General features: G+C 37.1%; 1 protein-coding gene across 2 annotated transcripts in view; it reads left to right on the top strand.

The window, feature by feature from the left end:
* Positions 1-6,581: 6,581 nt before the first annotated feature.
* LOC105150523 (uncharacterized) overlaps positions 6,582-27,210 on the top strand; it is a 113,925-nt gene continuing 93,296 nt past the window's right edge. For both annotated transcript variants that reach the window (XM_011063664.2, XM_087415469.1), the window contains exon 1: positions 6,582-7,073. The gene's annotated coding sequence lies outside the window, so the exon portion shown is untranslated. The remainder of the gene's footprint in view (positions 7,074-27,210) is intronic.

Here is a 27,210-nt window from a genome sequence, read left to right as displayed (position 1 = left end):
TGGCGAGTAATCGAGACTCGTCGGTTCAAAAGGGATCTAGTTGTATGGACGCTGTTGCTCGCGAAATGAATATTCCTAGTTATTAGGTAGTATAGCCGATTAGCTAATTGTGCTTGGATACTCTTTGTCACAGGATGCATCCCAGTAACTCTTTGTTACAGAGAATGTTCTCTCTGTAATTATTGGCAATATTTGGTGCGCAGTTAATATACACCTTTGTTCAGCACGAAAAGTGAATTGTTTTCCCGCAATGATCAACCAATGTTTTTATGTTATTACTCTTTATAAAATATCTTTAATGCGCATTAATAAAATATTGTAGCCAACGATATCGTGTTTTTTAATTATAATTTTATAATATCGAGAAAGCCATTGTTTAATTAAAAGTACCTTTATGATGAAAATATCCTGCTATTTTAAAATGCTACAGAGATAATTACATTCTACCGAAACTATACGTATTATAATTGAATAATATTAGAGATAATTGATTTCTATCTAGATACATTTAAACAAGAATTCGTTCATTCGTTATATGTAATTTGGATGTAGGATGACGAAGAATGAACTTGGTAAATTCGCCTTAAGCGATACCTAGCTGGAGTGTGAATTCGTGCGCAAATTCACGTCGCTTAACAAAGTTTGTAAAACAAGTGTCGCGTTCGCGCGCGCCTAATTGCTACTTCATTCTGACGTGGAACAGAACTTAAGACGACCGGAAGTTCCCGCCCGTGTAATACTGTATTTGTTCTTACATTCTTACTTATACGGGACACAAATGGACGATGAATTATCAACCGAATTTGAAATGATTTTAACCATCGCTATGTAATCGTATCCTACGTAATTATGTAATTATGTAATTACATGTATAACAATGTAAAATACTTTCTGCCATCACAGACTTTTAACATTGTCGGTTAAAGCGAGCGCATTGAACGAGGGAACAATATTCTATTTAGGTCTATTTAAAATTTCAATTGAAACTCTGGGCCATTTAGCAGGAGAGTCGGAAAGTGTATAAATAAAAATGAAAGAATCATCCAAGAAAAGTCACTGCGCGAGAGATCTCGGCGACGTCGCTTAATTTAACGACGATGAATCCGTTGTCCCACGGCGGCCGTTTTATACAAGGTGGCTAGTTTATACTGTAGACTGGAAATAACTCCCTCGTAAGCGATATGATCTTGCTGGGGGATATGAGCTTACTAGGATAAGTTAAAATAGCGTTATATAATAGCTTGAAATGTTTTCTTTTAGAAAATGAAATAATTTATTTATAAAATTATTTAAATAAATTATTTATTAAAGAAATTTATTTATACCTAACAAAAATATTAATTAATTTTTCAAATTTTAAGTACGATTTATACTATAGCGTAGCATAAAGTATAAAGAGAATTAGTATGCCGTGATCATAATTTATTGGGATAAATTTCCTTCTTCCTTCAGATAGGCCTATAAATGCGCGATACATAAGTGAGTCCCGATTGCAAAATCCAATGAATTTACAATAATCTTCAACATCTTTTTTATATTGCATTAGGCATATATTTATTCGCTAGTAATATATAAACAGGAGAATCTTTGTTGGCAAAGGCGAAGGAACTCTCAAGCACCGGGATCAAGAAACTCGACCCTTCTTGCTCGAGTAAAGAATCTCTCATTTCCTTCTTCTCTCTGTTTCGTGTTTACGCGTTTTCTTTAAAATGTAGCCGTTTCTTCTGTCGGATTAGTATACGCTCAGACTGATGTATTTAGCGAAATTAACGTTTTTGTTCCTTAGAAATTTATAACATGATTAATACGTTTTTTGCTAATCGTGTGCTTTATGCTAAGTTTATGAGATATTTTAAAAAATTTATCAAATATAGTATATCATTTTAAAAAGTGATATTGGTATAAAATATGTTCAAGTTTTTTTTAAACTTTATTTTTATGTTATTGCACACTCGTGTGGAATGTTGTGAATTTTCCGGCAAACTGCGTGCCAAAAAAGGAGCAATTTCGCGTAAAACGAATGACCGGATTTTTTTCTATGAAAATTGTTCTCCGTGTTTCGCGTAAATCGGGAAGTAGCTTGTGGACTTTTCCGTGGCGCGGAGGTCCTCTCGGCGGATAAAGCCAACGCGATTATAAAGGAAAAGTCCTGGGGATATACTCGCGGTTTACGGAGCCGGAACGAAAGTCGACTTTATATACCGCTTCTGCCGCCACCCTTGTGCATACAGGGTGGACACAATTCTGTTTGAGAACTTGCATCAAACCCCTGTTGTTTTCATTTTTAATTCAATATTTTATGACTCTGCCATTTCCGATGTCAAAAGGATGGTAAAGCAGTATTAATCCGATTGCGTCCGTTTTTAAAAAGAGTTTGCCGAGGTATCGTTATTAATAAATTTTATTAATGTAATGCTTGATCTTTTTAGATAATTTATTAAATTTTATATTTTTTTCAAATTGTTGGTTATATACTTGCTCCTCTCATTCTTTATTGCTTCGGTTCTATTATTATCTCTCAGATCCTTCGATGTACACATTCTTTGAAGCATTTGCTAAAGAGAGAAAAATAAAAATCACAAATTCTTTTCTTTATCTTTTCGCTTTGACGATGTTAGTTTATCTCATAAAGGATTTTTCTCTCTAAAATTTGCACGCGTGTATTTCTATATAAAATAGAACACTGGACATATTCTGCATCTATAAATATACATTTTTCAGCAAGTAATAATGATAACGAACTTTTGTATGTTTTCGTTGAGATTCTCCGCAGGAAAATTCCCCGGCGGTGGTTCAAAAGAACATGCAGAGCTTATAGTTACTGTACGCTCGAAGGGGTTAATATTAAGAGCGCATTTATACACGTCGACTCTTTTTCTCATCTGTCTTGTAGTATTACAGACACTCATCTCGAACTGTAGTGACCCAATTTTTTTTCGATAACGATGTTACGAATTTTGAAAGTCTATTACAATCATTGTATATAATTATACAAAGACTGAGTAATTAATGAAGACATATTATATGAAATATTCTAAAATATTTGCATAACTTGGTTAATTAACAAAATACTTTTATTTTATATTAAATAGAGAAAATGATACAATATGCACTATGTAGAAACTATATAATTCATTGTTGTACAAAGCATTTTTTCAGATTGTTGTATAAGTCGCCATTATGTTTACATTAGGTCTTTAATACATTTTGTTTCATTAAGGACAGAAATCAATTTGCATTTTTCGTACAATTTCTTTAACATTTCTTTATACCTACATATACATGTAATTGCATGCTAATTCGGATGTGTCTTTAATAAAATAAACACTTATTTTACGATCGAGTAATTTTAAATGGACTTTTATTGACATGTTCATAAATTTCTTCACGAGGGTTCTACGAATAAAAGCATAAAAATAACTTTTTCAAATGGCAAACATAGTTACGCGAACTAACTTTTATTCGCTGAACGATAATCACCGTTTGCGAAATTGCTTAAAAATAAATTGGAACAAGGCGCGTTCGCTCAATGGTCTGTTGGCTAGTTGAAAAAAAAATTGTCAGGCCATGCGACCTGGTTAACCTAAAAAACAGAGACTGTGAATTTTATTAAACCGCGTTGTATACTGTAATTTATAAATCGAGCGTGTTTCTCGCGTCGGTATTTTAAATCGTGCAACTGTTTTTAATTTTCATTCAAATTCGAGTGGATTTTTTACACGTACCGTATCTACCTGTATATTGTGTAGGTACGTGTAAAATCGGACGTTCATATTTTTCTATAGTAAAAACAAGATATTGAAAACAAGACTTTAGAATTTCTTTTTGTTTTCCTAAATAAAGCATATTTTACATCGAAAATACTGAATCTGACGTTAGTACAACATTCTATTAATATATTAAAAAAAATGATTGTTCCAGTAGCACTCTCTCTCTCTCTCTCTCTCTTTCTCTCTCTCTCTCTCTCCTTAGTTCTACAGTTCCTTATAAAAATAAAAAAACGTTCCGTATCTTTTTATATTAAAAAATTAAATTTAAAAATATGGCGCGCTAACTTGGCGCATCTAGCACACTTCTTCTTTAAAATACAAGAAAAAGGTAAAAATTTCTACTTTTAACTGCATTTCTCGTTAGTACTACTCGAGTTCTATCAATATATATATGCGATTTGAAAACAAAATTCCAAATTACCAATTTTAATATTTTTTACACTAAAAAACCAAAATTGAAGATATGGCGTATTAATTTTAAGTTTTTTAGTATAAAAACTACGGAATTTTTTGATTGCTATAAGGAACTGCAGAATTCTGAAGTGCTACTAAAACAGTTATTATTTTTTATATATTAATAGAATGTCGTGCTAATTTTATAGAATTTTAATATTTCCGATGCAAAATATATTTTATTTAGGAAAACGGAAAAAAATTTTAAAGTCTGGAATATTTCTGTCTTCGCTCTTGGCTAAACTTATCGTGGACTCTTCTTTCGCCTTTAGTAAAAAGCGAAATTGTCTAACGAGGGAGGACTTGTCGCAGAAAAATGTTTTAATCCTTTAATTGTTGTCGAGGCCTGGGAGGGTCTTATTAGTGCCGCCTCTCACAATCGCGAACAGTCCTTAAAGAACAATCTTTATCAATACACCATTATGCACGACGGTACCCGTAATGACCGTCTTCTTTTGGTATCGTTAAGAAACTGTGCAATTCATCTTTTCTTGCGTTTTGTCCTACTAATTGACGACAAAGACGCTGGAGCTCCTTAGTTCCAGCATATCGTTACAGCGGAAGGGATAAATATGAAAATAGTGCGCCTGCAATTGAAGCACGTTCTGGATTCGTTATTACCGGCTTCTATTTAACTTTCCAGTTGCTTGCTTTGTCCTTCGGGAGATTCTCTCCTCTAAGAAATATTCTGTGATGTATATACGTACATAAGGTAGAAACGCGTTGTCTCGCAAATGTTTTTGGGAAATGTTTTTTTGGGAAAAATTTGTTGTAAATATTTGGAAAAAAATTCCTACAATTTTAATTTCATATTGAAAATGAGAATGTTTTTGTAATTCGGATAAGACAGATTTTTATCTGCATAGAAATAGCTTATTTGGTATAATTTAAATGCAATATATTTCTTTTGGTTTATTTCATACATCTTATGCCAAAAAATGTGTAGTTGATATGACGGATGGCAAATTTGAAATATATTTTAAGTGTGTAAGTATATTTAATAATTTGACCAATTACTACATTCGGCTACAAATTAGTCCTAACTATTTCTTACGTGGTTTCGTTGTGGCTGTGGTGGTAATTTTGACGCTTATCATTATGTGCGGAACGTTGCATCGCGAATGTGCAACGTGTTAAAGTGGGTTTCGCAAAGTAGTTTGGACCGCAAACTCTAGATGTTCCAACGGATATCCACGCCAGATAAATTACAGGTTAAATTATATTGTATAATCAAGTTGGATTCTTGTACTGAGAGAAGGCAGAAAGTAAAATCTGATTCCATGATCATTAATCCAAAGTAATGATCGCAACGTTGAATATATAATTCATTTTTCATGATTATTATATCTCAGCATCGCACATAATGTTAATAAAATTCCCAATCCATCCATATAGCAGTGCATCCAACTGATATATATAGGTCTTTTCGGAGAGCTTTCCACTTGACGGGCGCTTTTCTCGCTCACCATACTTTATTTCTACTATTATAAAAAACATAACCTCGAAATCGCGACGCTATTAGCGAACACAACAGCACCATCACCCGATCTCCTAAATCAACCCGACCTTTCTCTCGCCACGTGGCAGAAGACAAACGCCAGGGCATCTTTCTCTCCGGAGTAGAAGGAAATTCCACTCCTGGCGTGCACTTAAGAATTAGTCATACCCCTTAACACTCGACTTTCCCTGCTTGACAGTGTGCTACTTGTCACCCTCGCAATCGATTCTCATTCCTTTTTGATTTTCGTCGCGCGCGTGGATTCATATATTGCCATTCCCGAATCCATGGCTCCATCTCCGTCCGTACCTCTCGTGTATACACAAAAGTAATAGGACGGGAGGAGAGAAGCGCGAGAAGAGAGGGAGAGACACGCGCCGCACGTATATAGCGCACGCTGCACGCCGAACCGTGCCGGCGATATGCGAGCCGCGCTACTCGGCAAGACAAACGTTTTTATTACGAAAAATCAGGAGGCGAGACGAAATCTAGGACCGAGCGCGTGCGCCCCACGACCACGTTCCTCTCGGGGGGGGGAGGTGGAGGAGGGGAACGACGGGAAATACCCTCGTTGGGAGAGGGAGAGGGAGGAAGCGCTCAACGGGAAAGGGCGCCTCGAGATCGAGGGGACTCCCCAGTTCCCGCGTCTACCCCCGTAAAGTTCGCCTCCCAACCGTACGATCCACCATACGATCCAGCCAGCCAATCCCTACTCTCTCTCTCTCTCTCTTTCTCTCTCTCTCTCTCTCTCTCACTCTCACTCTCTCTCTCTCTCTCTCACTCACTCACTCACTCACTCACTCACTCACTCACTCACTTACTCTCCCCTTTACACCCCGTCACTAGCGCCACTCGTGGCGAGAATCCTCTCGCTCGGTCTTCTCCGTCACTCTTCGTGTGACCCCTTCCCATCTGGCCCGCGTGAGGGGGTGGTTGGGGTGTTGTCGGAAGGGTGGAGGTGTCAGGCGCCAGTCGCTGCGCGAACGCTGAGCTTGGGATTTCTGTCGTCCTCGCGATTTGTTTTTTCGTCCCTCCACCTCTTCATCTTCGTTATCGTTTCTGTCACTCTCTGTCTTTCTCTCGCTGATCGAGAGATTCTCTCGATGCACGTGACCTCGTTCTTTTTTTTTCTGTGTGATCTTGGATCTTGGAAAAGATACATCCGGACGTACAAGGGGGTGATTGTTATCGCGTGTGCTCCATAAAAACTTGGAGTGATCGAAAGCTGACAGTGCGTGGAAGGATGTAGATCTTGTGTCTCCTGTCTGGTGCGAGGAATACGGGAAGATGCTACGTCCTCTTTGAGGATATCAGCGATCATGGCGAACGGCTCGTGACGGTTCGTGAGAGAGGTGAGTAAATCAATTTCGATCAATTGTTCGCGTGACCGAATTTTCTGAGAGGAAACATCGTGTAGAAAACACGAGGCTCTCGTGAAATCCTGTGAAATCATTGTTTCTATTGTTTGTACGAAAGATGCTGCGATCAACTTCCAAGAATGGAAGGAACGCTCCCTTTGAATGATGTAAATTTACTTACATCGTTACTTGGAAATTGGAAAAGTAGCACAAATCCATTTAATTGGTTGCTTATTTGATTTGGGAATTTCAGGAGAGAGGTGTAAACTTAATTGAGAGTTTGGTCAGAAAGTTAAAGAGTGCTGTGAACTTGGTTAAGAAATTTAAAAAGGTAATGCGAATGTAATAACGTGAGTTTGACTAGAAATTATACGAGGAGCCGCGAGTTTTGTAGATGAGAGAGAGAGAGAGAGATATGAATTTAATCGCGAATTGGAAGAGCGGCGTAGATTTAATTGTAGCTTTGGCTGGAAAAAAAAAGAGTGGCGTAAATTAAAATGCTGGTTCACGAACGAATTTAAAGAGTAGTGCCGTAAATTTAATTGCGATAGGACCGTTAAAATTGTACGGATCCATACAGCGGGGAAGTGGCAGTGCAATAATTCAGCTAGAATTTGCTGTATCCACTTAGACATGCTCGATTTCGTCTCTCTCTCTCTCTCTCTCTCTCTGTCGTGTAAAATGGCGCGAGTACCATTATGCGGGGACTCTGTGGTCTGTTACATCAGTAATGAATCGAGTAGGCCAAATTTGTAGTTAGTCCGTTTTGTTGAAACTAATGATAATGTCGCGAGGGTGATGGCAATTCCCGTTCTCGGAAACGAGAATTGCTCTCTTGTAATCGTCCACTCGAAATCCTTTATCCTATTAGTCGGTAGGATTGGCAACAGCGTTAATCTGTCAGCGCGATCCGTCTTACGTCGTGATTAAATCGCTAGAATTTATGTTTAATCGCGACAATCAATCTCACTATTTTAATCGATAGTGTCACTGTTACTCAACGAGGCAGCCAGCGGCACTGTTGTCAGAATTCGCTTCTCGTAATCACTGCAGGCAGTTCGTCGCTTCTTGCTTGTCACGTCGTAACATAATCACTGCCGCGCGTCGCAACTGCCTCGACACCACAATTTCTGTTGTATCATGCTTATTAATCGGCATGAGCGCCTGCCGGCTTTTTCATCGCGCTCGCGTTTCTACACGAAATTACGAATCGGTGGGGGGTGGGTTTCTCCCCCCACCCTCCCCCCCGCATCGTTTACCCTCGTCTCGCCAAATTCATCATCTCGCACCGTACAGAAGTCACGCGATACCATTCCGCATCCAGGTCATCGCATGCTCTCTTGCATGTCCCCTTCTTGCCCTCCCTATCGTTCGGGTTTTTTCCCTTTTTGGAAAAGGGAGCTCCTCTCTTGTTGGCAACAAAAAGAACAGTAGTCGATTAAACGAAATTAATGGCTTTGCCGCGATGACGATTGAGGATTAATTAAAAGAGAAAAAAAGAAAAAGAAAGAAAAGACTAAAGGAAGGGTGTGATCCGGTCTGATACCCACTCTTTTTTTGTCTCTGTGGCCGGCAGTCTTTTTTTTTTTCATCGTTGAATGTTCCATCTGTAATAGCATCCCTATGAAAAGTCGAATATGTGCCAGCCAGGTTATGTGGAAGCTGTGATATCCGGGGATTCTTGAAATTTAGGAGCGCAATGTTGGAGCTGCGGAAGACAAAAGCTATATGTATGTAGGTGGGGAGTTATGGATAGGTTTTACTGCTCAGATTCGCGCGCGCATCGTAACTTGCGATTTGTAGAAACTGCGATTTGTAGATGGGAGTAGCTAAGGATGTTAGATTCTCTGCTACGATTCGCGGAATCTAATATACGTGGCAAGCAAGATAGCGGCAGCAAGCAAAGTCTGTAAAGGTTTTGTGGAACGTAGGATCTGTGGAAGGAATCTGCGGAACCTGGTATCCGCGGAACCTGCTGATGTTTGCGCGCCGATTATTCGTGGAACTTAAAATTTTTACGAAGAGCCTAGATTTGAGTTCGAGGAAGCTGGAGTATGGATGATCGAGGTTTCCTAGAATTTAGGAGAATCGTATTCGTCATTCGAGAATCTTTCTTAGCGCGATACGGATGTGGGCCGAAGCGTGAAACGTGTGATATATAACGGAACTTAATCCACCTTTGTCATTCACATGCAGATGACACTATCGGCGAGTAATCCATCGTGGAAACTTCTGCGATTCATAGTCACGTGGAAAACTTTCCACTTTCGCGTGAAACGTGACGCATGTCGAGGAATCCCATCCGATAGCCTCTGAAAAGTATTCAACGACTTTTAGCAAACTTCTGTATATATTTAGATATGAGGGATATTTTTCTGAAATAGTTTCACGTAAATCGTCGACATGAGATTTGTCGTATAAATGCGAAAATAATTGATTAATTTATATCAATTTAGTAATATTAATTTAGTGAGTTTAAACTTTATTTTTATACAGTGCTGGTATTTTCAATATATCAAAATTTTTAATACCGACTGCGGTTACGTTTTGCAATCGTAATGTTAGAATTTTGTTACGATGAATATCGAAATAAAATGAAATAGTGAAACTTAATATCGAAATGTAGTATCAGCTGTATAACCTGTCGAAAAACAACTCGTGAATCCATGTTTAGAAAATACAAAATTTGAAAATGAATACAGAGAATAAATGAAATATAGTTTTATTATAACTTACTTAAACTGTGTATGTGTGTGTGTGATCGATAAAAATATTCGCATTTCTTATAATTTTGTTTCTCATTACTTTTAACGTAATAAAATTTTCCTTTCCTTTTTCTTCAGATGTTTTTTATATTAGTACGTTCAATTCAACGTGTTACTTATGTAATTGTTTTGGCAGAAGTGAAAACCGAGGGTTTGTAACCCTTAGTAACCCCGAGGCAGACCGACTGCGAGCCGGGTTATCGACCAAGTGGTGGTCTGGTTTTTCGGGCCGACGACTCGGTTGTGGGGTGTCGACTTTTTCCACTTGAATTTCCGGTGGATTTTGACACGCACAGCTGGCTGGATAAACAGGATTTATCGATTTCTTAGTACATTTCAACTCTCTCGAATAAAAAGTCAGATATAACTGTTCTTCTTTTTTTTTGCTCGAGCTTGCTAGATAAAAAATTGGATGGAGCCGATGGTAAAAAAATGCAAAAAACGAGAAACATTTGATTTTAGAAGGGAATTTAGAAATAACTGTACGAATAATAACTTTTATGTATGAGGTAGGAATAAATTGGAAATACAATAACGGAATGGTATTGAAATCCTTTCTGATCCAGCCGAGATTAAACTGTAGAGAAAATGTATCCGAACAATAATTAATACCGACGGCGTGGTAATAATTAGCATAAACAATAACCATTAATTCTAGAACGATAACTAATTAACTGTTGGTTAGACTAGGTTAATATTAAATTTCACTGCTTGGTCGAAGAGATAGTATTAATATCTGCTAACGGATATGATTACATCACAACATGTTATAGAGTGAGTTAACATACTTCGTTTATCGGCTCTTTGTCTTTCAACTCGTTCGAAACTTTTTTGAACTTTCTCGGTTTCGAAATCCTAAACGAAGATAACGAAAGTTGTACAACTTTCGGAACAACTATTCTCTTTTAAGGTTGAATACGCGCGGAGTTTGCGGAAAGACATCGAAAGATCGAAACAGGCAGAAATGGAAATCCATTTGTCGATCGGTACGACAACATCGTCGTGGTATTTTTCAGGACACCCCGTGCAGAAACCACGAAAAATGTGACGCGTAAATATCCGTTGTTATGCCGCGCTTCTTTCACATGTAAATTTCGCAGGACGCATATAAATTGCATTGTTACACGTATTGCCAAGATTTTCCTTCATACGGGCGGGATCTCGTCGATGATATGGCAACCCTCAAAGTCGCGACCGTATTCCATTTTCACGCAAATTTCACGCCGTGAATAAACTCTCGTGTATTATGCCACACATAATTGTCGCCGATTTCGTCATTATGCATAGATAGTCATTTCTAACATGATAGAGGTAATCTTTAATAAATTTTCTCCAATGTTAATATTAACGTTATTAAAAGTTAACGATCTTTTTTAATGCAGCACGAAAATATTCTGGAGCACGAGAAAATATCTCAAAGACTAGCGTATTCTTTTTATTTTTTCTATCGTAAGCAATAATTTTGGTCTGATGATTTTTGTTCAACCAGCAGGTTGAAAGAGGAGGAGGGAATTGACCGGAAAGTTCGAAGCAGGTGACGGAAATGCGGTCTGCTTCCTCTATCGAACAATCGAAACGCGGTGCAACATGCGTGACGAGTCGTTCAAAGGCACACGGCAATTTGACGTATTGTGGAGCATATGCTAAGGCCGATACCCTGCTATTGCATGAACAATATATCCCTTTTCGTTCGTCACGTGCTTGTATTATATTACATTTACTACTAATTCTTACGCCCGTGTCATACTGGAGGATACCCATTCGAGGATACCCATTGCGAATTGATGATTTGAATTCAGGCAATTAGAACGAAACGGATGCAAATTAAAATTATCTGATTGATCGAATTCTAATCTTCAATTAGCAATCCTCGATCTCCAATGCGTAGTGTGACATGAGCATTAGGATGAATGTACCGGATGTTCCACTCGTATGACGGTAGGAAGAAATATTAGGTCATTTAAAAAGTATCCGCGGTTTTTTGTTCAATTTTTGAATGAAAAAACCGCGGATACTTTTTAAATGACCCAATAATAATAGAATATCTACATATAAGCAGAGAAACATAGTTGAGAAAATAATATATTAAAAATGTTTAAAGGTGGCTTAATAATATAAACGTACAATTAAGGAGCAGCCGCAACTTAAAATGTTCTAAGAGTAATGCATTTCAAATTAATACATTAAATAATAAAATATGTAGACGTTTCGGTCAATTTTTGATCATCGTCACTACAATAGCGCTATGAATAATTTAAGTTCGTTTATTAAGACTGGTAAAGATAAATTAAAAGAAGAAGAGATCATTTGAATGTCGTTTACAAAATAAGTTGCCTTGATTGCGAATCTTTATGTCGGACAAACCAAAAGGAAACAACACTCGTATAAAGGAACATAAATCGGATATCAAAAAACCTGAAAACACAATATTTGTAATTTTCCATCAACTTGATTATAATCACAACATTGATTGAGATAACGTAATGATCCTCAGAGCAGTCATGTTTTAAAAGATTAGTCTCAGAGGTGATACATATAAAAAGACAAAGCTCTAGATTAAACATGTAAGGTGATACAGATCGATTTCCAGGCATTTATTTGCTCCTAATTGACAAATGTATCTCCATTCACTAAGAATTATTCCCTCTCCTATTACAATTCCGTCCCACACAAATATAAAAGATTGACACTCGACATGGTGTACTTAATATCTCATTTTCTGTCAAAAAAGAATGGTTTTATCATCATATTATTATAATACTTGCACAAATACATTTACATTACACAAAAATTGTGAGGATCTTTATTCACAGACACAGATGTGTTTCATAATTATGTAATTTACACGAAATTTCAATCTGTAATAATAGCTTTTTAATAATTAAAAATTTTTTTTATTATAAAATATAATAAAAATATAATTTGGAAATCCTATGTTTGCCAGATAACGGTCTATTAAAAAAATATTTTAACAATAATTCTGAACCAAGACGATTGAATTTCTTTAGAATTTTTATATGGATAATCAAATTTTAACTTACATTGAACGAGATAATATCCAGATTTGATGGTAACATCTATGCGTTATTGTACTGATGATGGTAAAAAATTGACCGAAACGTCTACATATTTTATTATTTAACATATTAATTTGAAATATATTACTTTCTCTCTTAGAACATCTTTAGTTGTGGCTGTATGCTCCTTAATTGTATATTTAAAATAATATATATTATGAATAACGAATTTCAGCAAACATCAAGAATTATTATTTAACTACTTCGGACAGTTTTTTTTTTAAACATTCGTGCACTTTTGTTTTAACTTTAATTCATATTATGACGCTTACCTTCCCAATTGTTTTCATATCATTGCGTTGGGTTGGAACAATTACACGCGTATAAAAGTGGCCTTTAATTACGAATTTCCGGTACAATGCCGCTATTTTTAACGAAACTCATTCATTATTGCACGGCTTGCTATCAATTTTAGTTCGTCGGTATTAATTGGCGGTTGCGTTGAGAAGTACGGAAAGTAGGAAAAGTTTTTTCTTCTCGACATGATTAATTCGTTGTAGATATTGAAATCCTTGCTGAAATCGTTTTAAATTTGACAAAAGCGGAAAAAAAAGAACGAGTTCTTTGTCATTTTATGTTCAATTTTCATTTGAATTTGTTAAGACTCAAAAATCAAGGAAACAGCGAAATTATGGAGCGATATTCCCGAGGATATTCCGCGTAATAGCCGCATAGAGGTAAAACATATTTTTAGCTCGTCGTTTATCGCGCCGGTTACAACTGCTATTGTTACGGTTACTAAACGCACGTTTCCTGTAACGGCGGATATCGCAACAATGCGATTCCTCTCGGAAGGTCGCCACTGAGCGTTCCGCTATTTCACATCGATAGGATCTCGTTTATCTCCCCTCGAGGCCACGTTGTAGCTGTCTCAAAGGATTAGGATACGAGGGTTACCTCCTTTGTCCTCGGCTACAAATATTTCGGAGGAAGATAGTGTCTCGCGTGCGATTGTCGGACCGATATTCAATTTAGGAGACATCCGTGACGTTACTCTTCGGTGTCCACCTAAAAGATCCTGGAAAAGAGAAAAACTAACCAATTATGTACACACAAGTCATGATTAATGCGTTACGTAATAATTTTTAAGATGCCGCGATCGAGATGTTATGTAATTTTACATTATATTTGATTTTTGCATAATTAGTAACATTAGTTTGCGATAACATATTTTATTTAACAGTTTTACCTATTTTAATGTATTTTTATCTGCTGAACACAAATCTGTTTTTAAAATTTGGCTATCACGTCATAATTTTGAGAGAAATAGCAAAAGAGATTAAAGAGCGAAAATATAATTTTAAAATTGTAGCACTGGTAGCACATTTTTTTCCTAAATTTCGTTAATGTTATGTGAAGATATCAGTTTGAAACTTTAAAATGTATTTTGTTTCGTGTCAGTATATATTTTTTATTTTTGAGATATATATATATATATATATGTGTGTAGCAATTTAAAAATAATTCTTTTTCCCATGTATTGTAGTACATGGAAAAAGCATTTTATTCTACCTTAATCGAGATCTTAATATTGCATTATGTGAAAAGTAAGTGCTTTTGTGCTTACATAATACCGTACTTATATAATCGGATTATATTATCAAAACATACGAAATTGACAAAATACAACATAAAATTTTTAAATTGTATATTATTATGATATAATTCGACACGAAAAATCATATCGAAACGGAACAAAATGCATTTTACAGCTGACGTTTTCGTGTGGAATTAACAAACTTTAGAAAAAATTTGTTGCTAGTATTATACTGTCATAAAAAAAAGCTTCAAAATTTTCGTTTTTTTTGTTTCTTCAACAACATTTTGTTCAGAATCATTTGAAAAATTTATGGGAAACGATGTAGACAATGATTCCAAAGTGATAAAGTAAAAATACACAATAAGTTTAATTTCATGTTAATTAAACATTAAAATGTCATACAGGCATTCGTCGTAATATATCAAAATTAGAATATGCATAATCGTTTAATCACAATGTGATGTAAATTCTAAATGTATATTTGTATTTATATCGTACAACGTATAATAGTCCAGTTATTATAAATCGAATTGAAACGACCTATGTCTTGAGTTTCGCAATTCGCGTTGATAGATAATGCATCCCGTGATCTTATCATTATATAGGTTACCATTAGCGTTACACTTTGACGCATCAACTTTGCAGTTGAGTTGTCACCGCCCGGACGTATAAATCAAGTAATATATTTTCCTCTCAGTGGGACGATAACGGGGAAGCTATAAATGTGGACTTAAACTCCTTTACGAGAATCCAAAAGATAAACTGGCAGGATGCCCCCTGTTCACTTGCCTCTGCTTCTTTCTGCTTCTAGTGAAACTCGTGATACTTGATACGTCCATCGCTTTCTTCCGTCTCAATTCAGTACGCTTCGTGAAATCCTAGAACAGTGGTAATGACGAGTATCGGGTTAACCCTTTCTTTAAAGCGTTTTGATCGATCGGGGACGGAAATCCCGGATTCTCTCGAGGAAAAAAAAAGTAGAAGGAATCAGGGCGAAAGCGGTAAAGTAAGAGTCTGTTGGCTATGAGATGAGTATAAAACCGAAACCTAAATTTTCCATTTCCATACTTTTGAGAGCAGCGAGTAACAAATTTTAAAAATTTTGTTATCTTACGGAGGGAGAGGGGGAGAGAGAGATCGTGAAAATTTTTCTTAATAATTATTTAATTGTGCAATAATAATGATTCGATCCAGTAACTAAATATAACGCAATTAAAGTAATTTTGTCAAAGCAGGATTTCTGTATGCAAAAAAGTAAATATTATTTTAATTATCCTTATCTTTTGTATAAAACTTGAAAAGTCTTATTCTGTCATTTTAGCATATAATTGTAATTATATTTCAAAAATACTGAAATTATGAAAATATATTATATAATAATATTACGGGAGATAAGAGCTCCAAAAATGTTTGTGATGCTATGATTTTGTAGCTATATTTGAACCGCCATTGCGGTCGAATATTCAAGCGAAAAACTGAGATTTTTATTCTGGCCGAATGTGTCTTTAGGGTCTTTTACTGTATTGTTCGGTCCACCGAAATCCGCTATTATTTCTCCTACGCGTGCGCGCGAACGCGGACTCGTCTTGCCCATTTAGTCGTTCGTGCAATTTTCACTTACTCGTAAAGTAACAATGTTTACAAGAGAGGCTTTTGAAAGCAAACTTCTTTCGTGTCTCCCATCAAAGAGAGCATAAAGCGGTCCGGCGACCCGCGCGCGACATAATATTTGCTGCCCTTTTGTCCAATGGAAATCGCTTCCGTCCTTTGCCTCCTTCAAAAAGAAAAGAACATTAAATATTCCTCGGTACACGTACACGGTCTTTCTTTGTCTATCATTTGTGGCATTCATCTTCTATCGGTAAGAATATTTAATTATCTGTATCGAATCATTATTATAGCACAAGTTTCTATGCATGAATTGTTAAAACAAATGGCAATTAATTGATCAACGTTAGCAATGACCTGAAAGTTGTTCTTGAAAAATATTTTAAAGCAGCTAATTAGACTTGAAGTAGAAAGAATTTTAATTTTTTTGAATAATTGTTACAAAAATTAATAAAACTTGTGCAAAAATACTGCATTTTATTGCATCGGCGATGCAATAGGTAACTGGCTAACTTCATTCGGTACTCGAATTGTGAGAGGAAATAGTATTTTTGTCCGCTGCAGCTATCCAATTAATCATGACATGCGAATTTTGAATCGACGCTTATTTGATTTTTCATTGCGAAAACTGTTGCAATCGTCATACTCGTGATTTTTCATTTTTGGAGCAGCATTTCGTAAAGAGTTCCACGACTTTAATTTTCCAACGTTGAATGATTCCAATCGAGAGATGGAAATCCCTATGATTTGAGCCTATTGTCTACTTTTCTGTGAACTTAAACGAATATGTAATGCTCTCTGACGCAGAAAGAACGATTTGCTCTTGCCGGTGATACACGGCATTTTCATGTCAAAGAGTGAAGCTCTTCGAAAAACTTTCAATGACTCAATAAATGCATGTGTATAGTAGTAGCTCATACAATCATATGATCTACTGTTAAGAGAAATTAAAAGATGCATAGAAATGGTAAATTGATGATGAAATAATTTCTCGAAGGGAGAAAATTATTTCCACCGACGGAATCCCTCGGGGAACTCGACGTCCTTTACGGGTTTACGACTACATAATCCAATAATCCGTCCAATATTACGAGTGCTTCGAGTATCTTCCCTCAGGAGACACAAAATAGCCGTTATCAGGCACACAATTATGCGAATCTCGGGATGATTCGCATAATGATCGGTTCCGCACATGTCCACTCTCGACTAGAGCTTACGAATAATTTGCTAGTATTTTGTTTCCAGTTGGGATGGAAATCTACATGAATGTACGAGTAGCTCATTTACTTTTATTTATTGAATTCAAATGAATACATATTCTTTAACGAAAAGAAAAAACTTACTTTTGACAGTCATAGCTTTTTTATGCACTGTATGTTTCATAAAATACGGTGATTTTTTTAGTATCGTACAATGTTTATATTGCTATAATAATTAGTAAAAATTAATATCACCAAGTGTCGGATGAAAAGTATCATTATTCTGCAAAAATTTGAGTACTTTCGATTTAAGATAAACGAATCTCAGCGGAAGGGCATGCAATCGAATACTCGTCGAGGAACAATCGAAAGATAAAAGTCGCCTCATAAAACGACCGTTCCAATCCGAAAGTCCTTTTTCATGGCGACACTTTACGACGACCGAACTTTAAATACTTTCCAGTCTCAAGATCTTTCGAAAGATCCTTCATAAGGCGCTTTGAGAGTAAGAGCAAGGAAGAAGCGGATTATCGATGTTAATTAAGAATACAGGTGTCCCTGGCACCGTGCTCGGTCTTAAAAATAAATTGATGCTTCGGCTAGATTATTCTTGGGAGGCGCAGTATTTAAATTGTAAAGACGAGTTTTTAACATTAATTAGTCGTCGAGCGTAGTCGATGTTCATGATTTTGTTATTATTACTAACGTAAAAATCAATTTATCTCATTACCATAAGATTAGCTGAAATATGAATGAATAGACGGGGAAATTTTTGTTTCATTTTGACATTTCGACCGATTTATCATATCTGACAATAATATTTTCTTACGTTTATTGTTTCTTTCGATACAAAAAATAGTTTGGATATTTTTCAACATTTTTAATCCTATTTTCCTAAAGAGGAAGTTATTTTATTCTCGGTTAGAAACTTGCATGTCATTTTAATTTTGATTTTGAGATTATGTCGATTGACCACTGATGTGAGCTGCCTTCGATAATAAATTATTCCAGGCACGTGACTGTGTAAATAATTCCGTATGACCGAGTTCGAGGCGTTCGTATCGATCGTTGTGGCTACGGGGGAATGGAAATTCGCGAAAAATGTATGTTCCTGGTAAAATCAGCGATACGTTGCGCGGGTTCCATATTTTTCTCTGACGTCGCTTATTGCGTGCATTAATAACATTCTGGCGATCGTATGTCGGAAGGACATCAATCTCGTCAAAGTAGTTTGGCAAGAAAACCCTTTTTAAGATTGCTCGTTTTTACAGTGGTATTTAATTCTCGAAAATTCCACAAAAGCTCTTCATTTCCATGAGGAGATACATCGTCGTCTCTTCTTGATAACGACATTAAATACATATGGGTATTTTTTTTTATCAAAAAAGAAAATTGTCCCGCGAAAGTAATCGACGAAATTTTCTTGCGAACTCCTTAAACCTTCCCGACTATCGGAACGGATAGTCCACTTTACTTAACACCCCCGGAATGAAAGTAATCGCCGCTTTACTCCGTAAAGGAGGATCGTTTGAGGTGGAAAGATGGCGGCGGAGGATTACCTTGCGCAGCGATAAGGTGAAATAACAAAAAGCGCGTCGCGAGAGAGACATGCGAGAAAATGAAGCTCGAGAGTAATATATCGAACGTGATTTTGTGATAAAGTATGTTGTAATATAACTGTAATGTACTGAAATACATTGAAATGGATATATACTGCAGAAAATATATTTTTATTTCTTTCGGGATATTGCAATTTAATAAAAATTCATTTATGTATGATCGCAAGTTACGACGTGACAGTTCTGTAAAAGCGTTTTCCTATATTATAGCGATTATATCGAAAATGCGTTAATTTTTTAGTTTTTTTTTGTTTTTTTTTTTTTTTCAAAAATGTAAGAAATGGATATCGAGCTTCCGAAAAACTTTCGTTGCCAAAACAACACTTTCGCTCGGAGCAAAACAATGTCATCGAGTTTTCATACTTTCAAGTTTGAGAAAAATTTCCCGAAGGGATGCGATGGCCGCCGCTCCGTGGCTGAAAAATCATTTACATACGTACACTTTCTGCGGATTCCTCCCTTAAAATATTCCATCCTCGTATCTCCGCTCGAAGTATTTCTTTGAGCAACACCTCGTCTCTCCACGAATTACCAACGCCGGTATGAAAATCACCGCACTCGATGCTTCTCTAAATTGCAAAACAGCAGCCCGCATAAGTAGCAGTACCCTGGAAAAGGTCACCGAGTGTGCAGCACCAGTTCGTATATCTCGCGCCTACCATTTTTCTTCGCCGTCAGATATATGCGCTCCCGTACGGTAGAATATATTTGCACGCATTCGTCGTAGTTGTAGTAATTTGCAGGTGCGCCTAGATATAATTAGTCGTGAAATAATTTTCCCACCGTAGCGGTGAGAGCGGTCGGTGTAAAAGTAAGCGCGTAAACACTGACTTCCTATTTCGCTTCCTGTTACGGTTAAAAAAAAAAAAGAAAGGTCAAGAGTCCGGAAACCGAGCGGAAAAAGAGAAAGAAAGTCGGAAAAATCGGAATGACTGATATTCACGTGATAGTCACGCGTTGAGTATCCCGGGAAACACTATCGGGAACACTTCTGTATCGTGAGATTATGGGATTATGACGTCTCGAGGGGGTGCGTTATCTCCATTTCCACGCGCTCGATATATTCAACGCGGAAATCCGCCGATAAAACGACGCATTCGTAATGAGAGGGAAAGGGAAAGAGCGGACGCGTACGAATTTGCACATTTTAATATTTACTCGCCCGACGTGATTAAAATCGCGCGTCTCGCTTAATGCGCGCGGCGTGGTGATTAATATTTGATTATTCTGACGTATTTCAATCGCTGGCAATCCCACGGACCACCATACCATCTACCGTACCGTACTATCTATAGCGGATACGGCGGCGACAATAATGTTGCAGGAGGCAGAAGTTGCTCTAGGTAAAGAGAAATCTTTTCACTTCGCGATGTAATCAAGAGTGCATTACGCGGAAATTGCGAAAAAACGCCGCTTTCAGGTAGACAAGTGTTACTAATATTAAATGTTTCCGCATAAATATGAGCTCGTGGGAAGTCTCGCAGAGAATTTTTTCTAAAAAATAAACTCAACGAGAGAAAAGTAATTTTTATCCGTGGGAATAATGCAGTGCACTTAGTTTCTATTATTATTATTATTATTATCATTATTATTATTATTACGGATTTACAAAAGTGTAGTACTATAAAATTGTCAGATTAATCGGCTTTTAAATATTGATCGATTTTTATGGTAAGAATAATAGCTATCTATATAATGGCTCCGTAATCCCTAAAGTCATATACCGGGTGGTTATTACGTATGATATTTTATAGCTTTGAATTGTTGCGTCGTAAAGTGATGAAAGAGAGAAAAAGAACATGATTCTTCATTGATCTACGGAGGTGCTACAAAACTAAAAATCAGGGAAATATCAAGGAAATTGAAAACGTCAGAAAAGTCAGGGAATTTTGCAATTTGTTTTTCTGGAAAATTAAAATTGTTGGCTTTAAACATGTTTAATATATGTGTACATCACAGCTACTCAGTTTTGGAACACTACCAACGTAACAATTAAATGGACGTGTAACATCAAATGTCAGCAACATTAATAGTAATTTACATTGCTATGTTAAATTACTCTCTTTTGTCCGGAATTAGGATGAGAAATTTGTGATAACTTTGGTTCTACTGTATATGTATTATAAAGCGTCTATTCATAACTTGATAGTCCTGCGATAATATCCGGCGTGTCCTTATTGACTGAGAACCGATAATTCGTGAGGTTCGGCGACCTGTGTAAAATAGGTTGCCACCGGTATAGGCGACGCTATTGCTTACGTATTGAGTGTTCCGAGACTAAGGCTCGATAATAGCGCGATCGGAGCCTCTGTAAAGTTCCCGGTGAAGATTAATGCCGGCCTCCAAAGTACGTATATCTCACGGCTTTTGAGTATTAGTCGCTTCGACGGATTAGTTTGACCCGCTGTTATTGCCTCCCCCTATATTTATATTATAAGAAATAGCGAAAAAAGTGTGTCTGTTTTAAGTTACTCTTGTTCGAAACTACGAAGGAATCCAGAGAGATTTTGAAATTTTACAATTCAAGGCGCGCGAATCCGAGATATTTGAAATATTCAAAGCAGCCTGGTCCTAAATTTGACATCCTAGACTTGCAAAGAGGCGAATATTCTGAAGTAGTAAAATTTGTATAGAAAAACGGCAAGGCCTTAGGACTTTGGAAACTGAGGAGCACAAAATTGTATGAATAATAGTTGGGATTTAGGCTGACGGGGTTCGTCGACGCTCTTTCTCTGGCGAACAGAGTTCGCGGCGCGCCGCGGCGATTTCCGGAGAAGATATTCCGTCGAAGTTACCGTAAGTAAATCCTGTATAGTTCCGAGTGGAGTATATATGCGCGCGCGAATCGTGAGAGATTGAGCGTATTGAGACGTTTCAGAGCACATCGCGACCGAGGACTCCATTTAACAGACGTGAAACAGATACTCCACCAAATTTGCCGATAACGTACAAACGTCCCACGATAAACAGAGCGTGCCACTTCCGGGCACGTATTGATTCATAGGAACCCGTGCTAGAAGCTCTATTAGTTGCGAATAACGACGTACTCTAACGTTAAACTTTGATTTGGAGTTCACTGTAAAACTTATTTTAAAAGTTTAAAAGTTGTACTTGAGATATTTTAACGGTTTAGAGTTTAGGTGAATGATTTTTAAATGATACGTTAGACCAATATGTTAAATATAAGTTTTGCATTATGTAAAGAATAAATTGCACATTTGGTTGGATTGTGTGAAATTAGTGTGTTACATATTTTTTTTATTTAGTAAGCGAAACTCTTGCGAAAAGAGACAGAGATTTGTAAAAAAGAAAGAGAGAAAAAAAATTTATATAGTTGATGAATATTTAACATATTTTTATCTGAGAATTGAAAGATTTTCAAGAGAAGAAAGCGCTTTTATATTTTTGTTTTTATTATTTCCAAGTTTTTGTTATGGCTAATTAGTGAAGAAAGCAGGTCGCAGCAGTCGATTCTCAGCGCGGATTCTTCGAAGGTTGATGAACCCGAATGGAAAACAAATTATCTCACGCGAAACATCTCGAGAGTGGTTTTCAGGATAATCGATTAAACGGATGTAGATAAGGAAAATTCTAAGCTCGGTCTATTTTCAGCGCTAACGAAATTGGCACGTAGAATCGGTTAGTGTTTCGCTTAAATCCATAAAGTAAAGTATCGTGCATAAGAATATATCCACACGATACTTTTAATAGATTTAAAGATATATCATGATACATCACGATATGTATCTTTTTAGAAAAAGAGGTTATTCTATTGCCGAGAGAGACATTGGCAATGTATTATAAGCTGAATCTGAAATTAGATTGTTAATTTCTACTCCTCGAGATCTTTGAACCCTCAGGTATGTAAGTTTCTTATGTTCTGGTATTGTTGGATTCTGAGGCATTCTGTACATGTCGCGGAATCTTGGCAAATACGATCGAGCGAGCATTCAGGAACATCGGAGACGTTTCCGTGCATTCTGGGATTCTATTTAGTGGAGATTTACCGAAATCGCGGATAACTGAGTAACGGTCTGAAACAGTCCTATTGTTTCGGTTGCCGTGTTGCAGCAGCAAGCAGCGATTGTTCTGTGCGATTTCCTCGGTTTCTGCTAATCGAGATTACGTGTAGCCAATAAGTATAAAACACATTTTCAGCGACTGTACGCGTACAATTCGTGCGTGATCAGCGTGCGAAAAAATTTATCAAGATTATTTAATTGTTTCTCAAATAAACGCACATTGATTGATTTAATCTTACCGTAATAAAAACTAACGATCTTTCAGAATTATCATTAGTTCCAATTAATAGAAATCTGTGAGATTCCCCTGTACGGCAAAACAACATTTTTCTTTCGCGAATTATAGGTCCCAGGGTGTATCGATGCTAACCCAGCCTGTTTCGGCACGAATCGCTTCGTTTAATCCCCTAGGATTCACGCCGCGTTTCATCGTGCAAAATGCATTTCAACAATTTATTCGCTCCGATTGATCGAATCCCAGCTGTATCATCAGATATACTTGGACATACCGATCGTCGCTCGACGATCCGGACTTAGTTTAATAACAACCGTCGCTGTGTAACCAATTAGAGATCAATCAAACAATTGCTCGTGCAGATTCTTACCTTTCTGGACGCGTTACGTTTGCATTCTATTTAATGCAGGAAATTGATTCATTATATTGATCCTGTAACATCTTTTTTTTTTCATTTGTAATACGCACAAACGCGATCTTTTAATGGAGGAATTTTATTAAATATGTAATTAAATATTTTACACACTCAAATGATATAGTCCATTTAAATTTTTCATGTAATTATTTTAAATCTACGAAGACTTAAAAATTCATAACATATATATATATATCTCTATACAAAGTAATGAAATTGTATATTAAAACAGTTGAATAATTAATGTGGTTATTTTGCAAAATATAAAATGTACATAATATTTTTGAATGCCGATTCGTAAAATATACATATAGTGATTTCGAATTGATTGTTATTTGCGCCATTATTGCATTTCATTATAACAAAAACTCGAACACCATGTTTACTCTAGTGTTTTTCTTGATGTAGAATTGTGTTATTTTCTGCAATAAATAAATCTCGATGAAAGTCCATTAAATTCGGCAGGTCACGCGCAACGGGTTAGTTCGCATTGGTTAGCAGCGTGGCGTATTTCATTGTGTAACAGATGCAGAGTCGATTTTAAACCGACACCGTAACGATGTTATAAATATAAACGCTCTTTGTGAAGGGATCTTTACGATCAGGTCAGCGTGTCAGGTCGGCGATAACTACGATACGGTACATACAATAACGATCTGCGGTGGCAATGATATTATCAATCGGCTGCCCCGCGGCATGGCATGGCACCGGGAAATTCCATGTATACGAGGATTGTTCTCTCAGGATTTTGGAGAGTCGCAACCTCGTTGTGGTCGTTTCTGGACTAGGAGTTTCGGGACTAGAACAATGTCGAACAACGGTGAAACTGTTGTTCGCGGGAGAACTCCACGCGCCATGACACTCCTGGAACTCAGGACGAATTCAGGGGTCTTGCAGGAAGACGAAATCTTTTCCAACCTAGTCACGCGCGTCCCGAAAAAGGATTCCTTTCGCTCTATGGCAGGTTAACTACCCTCTCGATACAGAGGAATGTCCTTGTCGTCCTCTCTCGGGGAGTGAGCCGCATAACGCGTAGTTCTCTGCTCTAGTTCGCAGCTGAAACTTGTCTTTGTGTTTCTTCGGATTATTTTCTTCGATAAAATTACGATACGTATTCGTAATGTACAATTGCTGGAACGTAATAATTTTAATTATATAATACACGTAATATCGGTTCGCGATAGATAAATTACATTTACAAAATGTATCGTATATATATATATATCCACTTTATGAATATTATAGTTATTGGAAGGAAGATATTTCTGTAGCTGGAGCAAAGTTCAATATTATCCTGTGACACGAGCAGCAGGGCTCCAGGCGACCTATCGATACGTATCTCTTCCGAGAGTTAAGGGAGTTTCCCAGGTGCCGCAAAGCCGATTATTTGCCCCATCCATAATATTCCCCGATCTCCCCCATCATGCATGTAAACTCGATGACATATCGACGACTCGAGGCATTTCCATGTAGTCCGCCCCTAATCGTTCTTATAACAGACCTTTTACTTTGTTGTCGATTTCCCATTTTCTGTCAAATACATAATTCTCTCTCTCTCTCTCTCTATATATATGTGTATATATATATATCGATTGAATAAATGGACAGATAGAGTTGGAATCGGAAGTCGACGTTTAGCGTTAAATACGCGTTCGACGGAAATTCGAGCTTTCAATCGAATCCTGACTGGAATGAAAACATTGCCGAGTGGCTCTCGCGCCAGAATTCAGTCCTTTTTCCCTAACCGGCAAAATGTCGATCACAAAATAATAGAGCCGTGTGCATGACTGATGGCGGAAACGTGGCTTCCGGTAAACGCGATTCTCTCGCGAAAGCCGCCCGCGCCGCGCGCTTTCTGATTCCGACAGCGCGAACGAAATCTCGTCGTGTGTTTTTACGATTAATTCGTCGGAAAGCGTTCACTCTGATTCCGACAGCGCGCGAAATCTCGACGTGTACTTTTCCGATTAATTCGCTAAAAAATGCATTTTTCCACCGTAAACCGTTACGGTTTATAATGGTTCATAATGGATCGACGTGCAAACCAACCGACGGTCATTTCGACGGTCGGTTGCCGTTTTGTAGTAATACCGTTTTATTTAGATAAAAAATCGGATAGAAAGTTCATTATTATGCGCGTATACGAAATGAGCATTAGATTTGAGGCGGAAAATACTCGGAGATAAAAAATGGACTCTCCTACTACGGACTGTGGAGTAAAATTTATTTGATATTAAAAACGTCACGCGCTGCGGTGGCTTTGAATATTTCATTCTGTTTGCTAAAGCTAAGAGAATTCTCGAAAGTTAATTACGGTGAATATATTACTACCATTAACGATGCATTCTCGAGTTTATTCGCGCATCAAACGTTAATCGGCTATTACTATGTGCTAATGTCAGCTAACGTCGCGAGTATGCTTACAACCGCGATTTGCAAAATGCAAATTTTAATCATTATTGAATAACATCACCGGTAAATAATGTTAATGCTAATTTTTACATGTCAAAATGCGTCGGTTGCAGGTCTGATTGGTTCACTGAATATTAATGAGGGGCGACGAAAGTCAGCGGAAATGTCACTCACAATAATTAGCATAGTTCGTTTAAAGGCACGCATTTGTGTTAGAACAGTGAATTGCAATTGACTGTAAATATTTTTAGCGGGCTGTACGAGCGAAGCTACTTAGCCCGCGAACGGATAATCGAATTAAAATAAAAGTATCTACTATTATTGTACAAAAAAAATGTCTACGATATTTACTTAAATGCTGATGGACAGTCGCGTCCAATCGCGTTTGCCTATAAGAGCGACTCGTATTACACTCGTGTTATAAAAGCTCATGTTATAAATGGAAAAGCCACGTCGAGATCGAACGTCATTGAAATTTGGAATTTTCACTGCTATATCATAAGCCATGTTCAAGCGACAGTCGGGTATTTAATGAAATTTAGCAAAACGAACCGAGTTATTGCCGTAATATTTCGTCGATTGAATTTCAGATTAAATTGCGGGGTTGCGTCGAAATTTTCAGATTTTCATAAACGGAAAAGCAGCAGTCGAAAACGAATCTGATCGCAGATGGCCCCTTTTCGCCGGCTGTTTCCAGGATAACAGGATTGGCGTAGCCAGAGGCGTCTTCGGGGGAATGTAGCGTAGTTAGATAACTTCCAGGGGCAGCCGCGATTATTTTTTACAGACGCAAGCTCGAATAACGGCTCTCACGTAGATGAGAATATTTAAATCGCAATCATTCCGCCCAGCGAATTATATCTCACCGGGATGAGCTGAATTTAGAATGCAAATGAGTTCTGTTATCTTAATTATCTTGCTTTTGTAATATTTCTGATTCTGAGCGGATTTATTCTCATTATGAAACTTTGATTAACTGCTTAATGCGGTGACTTGTAACGGATATACGCTGTACATCAGAAAAATAATTATACAATGGCCGATCTACTTGTCAGCGAAGAAAAGCGATACGTACATACGAGAGTGTATCTACATTTTTCTTCAAGTGAATCCTTATTGTAATTACTTTCTCGCAATTATTCTATTCGCTAAACTGTTGCTTTTGAAATCGTGTTCATTCGAAATCATGATCGAAATGGGACACCTACCTCAGTCCGAAACATTCCGAGACTGGAATAT

Source organism: Acromyrmex echinatior, chromosome 18, assembly GCF_024713525.1.
Source record: "Acromyrmex echinatior isolate Ae372 chromosome 18, ASM2471352v2, whole genome shotgun sequence".
Lineage (NCBI taxonomy): Eukaryota > Metazoa > Arthropoda > Insecta > Hymenoptera > Formicidae > Acromyrmex > Acromyrmex echinatior.
The sequence above is the reverse complement of the archived record's forward strand: the minus strand, read 5'-3'. Positions and strand labels throughout refer to the sequence as shown.